At 48.3% G+C, this 2,500-nt stretch overlaps 1 non-coding gene across 1 annotated transcript in view; it reads right to left on the bottom strand.

Annotated features, from left to right (window-relative positions):
• The window catches only part of LOC143472239 (small subunit ribosomal RNA), a 1,808-nt gene extending 949 nt beyond the window's left edge, over positions 1-859 (bottom strand). The window contains exon 1 of the ribosomal RNA XR_013119622.1: positions 1-859. This exon is cut by the window's left edge and continues 949 nt beyond it. This is a non-coding gene — a ribosomal RNA (small subunit ribosomal RNA).
• Positions 860-2,500: the final 1,641 nt, after the last annotated feature.

The raw sequence follows: 2,500 nt of genomic DNA, 5'->3' as shown, positions 1-2,500 counted from the left end.
TACCTCGCGCTCCGAAAACCAACAAAATAGAACCGAGGTCCTATTCCATTATTCCATGCACCATTATTCAGGCGAACCGCCTGCTTTGAACACTCTAATTTTTTCAAAGTAAACGTTCCGGCCGCCGCCAACACTCAGTCAAGAGCACCGACGGTGAACCGAAGGTGAGGCCGGGCACGCCAGTACACGCCTTGCGACGGACCGACGGCCCGAGCCCAAAATCCAACTACGAGCTTTTTAACCGCAACAACTTAAATATACACTTTTGGAGCTGGAATTACCGCGGCTGCTGGCACCAGACTTGCCCTCCAATGGATACTCGTTAAAAGTTTTAGAGTGTACTCATTCCAATTACAGGGCCTCGTTAGAGTCCTGCATTGTTATTTTTCGTCACTACCTCCCCGCGTCGGGAATGGGTAATTTGCGCGCCTGCTGCCTTCCTTGGAAGTGGTAGCCGTTTCTCAGGCTCCCTCTCCGGAATCGAACCCTGATTCCCCGTCACCCGTAAGAACCTCGGTAGGCAGATACCGTACCGACGAAAGTTGATAGGGCAGACACTTGAATGATTTGTCGCCGGTGCAAGACCGTGCGATCCGCAAAGTTATCCAGAGTCACCAACGAGCACGGGCCGAGGCCCGGTCGGTTTTTGGTCTGATAAATGCACGCCTCCGTGAGTCGGCGCTTTTCGCATGTATTAGCTCTAGAATTACCACAGTTATCCAAGTAACACGTACGATCAAATGAACCATAACTGATTTAATGAGCCATTCGCAGTTTCACTGTACGAGAGCTCGTACTTACACTTGCATGGCTTAATCTTTGAGACAAGCATATGACTACTGGCAGGATCAACCAGGTAGCTATTCGCAGCAAACGAGGCTGCTGCGGGACGACGGGCGCCCCGCGTTTCTTTTCACACGTTCTCCGTGTACATCGCTACTCAAACACTACGCTCGCGGCTTGCACGAGCTCCGAAAACCGTCGATTCCGGACGCTGCCCGGCGATTCGAGTGCAATACTCGCGCCGAGGCACGCCGATAGCTTGCCACTGGATCCGACAGACCGCTCAAAACCCCGGCTAAGCATGGGCGACCGCGCGAACAGCATTACATCTGCCCATCGTGCCCGACGCCAACCGAGATCGATTCTGCTTCGATTCGCACTCGCGCGCGCATTCGCTCACACGACTGCCTGCTCCCTCATAGTAGTCACAGAATCCTGCATCGCCATGGTACCCCAGAACGGCCTCGGGATCGCGCGACCTCGCGGCCGGATTTGGAGTTTGGGAAGGTGCGTGGCCGCTTGCCGTGGCCGCCGAACCGCGCCCCGGCCGGGCACTGCGCGCAACTCGAACGTTTGGACTCTGAAAATATTTCCCAACGTTTGGACTTTAACTTTTTGTCGAGACTTGAAAAAATTTCAGAGTCCAAACATCGACCCGCGGCAAAAACTTTTCCGAGGTCGAAAAATCCGCGCTCGGTCAAGAGAATATGCGCGGCCTGGGCGTTTGGACTCTAACATTTTTTGGAGTGGATGGGAAAAATTTTCAGAGTCCAAAACACCGACCCGCGCGTGATGCTCTCCCGAGTTCGGAAAATCCGCGCCAGGTGAAAGCTATGCGCGCGACCTGGTCGTTTGGACTCTAAAAAATGTTCAAGTCTCATCACACCAACAAAAAGTTAAAGTCCAAACACCGACTCGCGGCTAAAGCTCTTCCGACTTGGGAAAATCCGCGGCGGGTGAGGGCTATCCGCGCGACCTGGGCGTTTGGACTTAACATTTTTTTGGTGTGAATCGACTTGAAAAAATTTCGAAGTCAAAAGTCTATAAAATTAATCTAATGCCATACAGTGTCAAAGTGCACAATTTTAATCGATATAATCATAACAATATATGTCATACAACAAAATCATCAAATAATCGTCAAGCAGCATTGCAAAGCTACGTGAGTCAATGCAAGGCAATGACAACGTATTTATCAATTAAAGTTATTGTTAAATTATAAAATAAAATTAAATTAAATTAAATTGAAGAGCTCAATTACGCCAATGTAACAGAGTGTCATACAAAATATATTGAATCACACACGTCCAAACGCTAAAGAAATATATCAAATGCACTCACCTGCCAGTCACCGTTTTGGGTAACTCAGAATAGACCGTCTTTCGTCGGGAATTGAGTTGATCATTGAACATTGCAGTAGGAATAGGTTTAAGCGGAATAATAATAATAGCGGAAGGCTGATGCTCCAGGTAAATGTTTGCTTCGCTCATATATACTGAAAAGAAAAAAATTTGTGAGCAAGCAGTGCCGCAGGGAAGAATGCGATGGCAAAACGGACGCGTTGTGGAAATTACGGTAGTCCGAGGGCGCCAACTAGCGACAAAAAAGAAACACATTACGGTCGCTAGAGGAAAAATGCAAATAAATAGCAATTCAATCTTCCATGCTTGTATGTATGTATGTATGTATGTATGTATGTATGTATGTATGTATGTGT

The sequence above is a fragment of the Clavelina lepadiformis genome, unplaced genomic scaffold, assembly GCF_947623445.1.
Source record: "Clavelina lepadiformis unplaced genomic scaffold, kaClaLepa1.1 scaffold_190, whole genome shotgun sequence".
Taxonomy (NCBI): Eukaryota; Metazoa; Chordata; class Ascidiacea; order Aplousobranchia; family Clavelinidae; genus Clavelina; species Clavelina lepadiformis.
The sequence above is the reverse complement of the archived record's forward strand: the minus strand, read 5'-3'. Positions and strand labels throughout refer to the sequence as shown.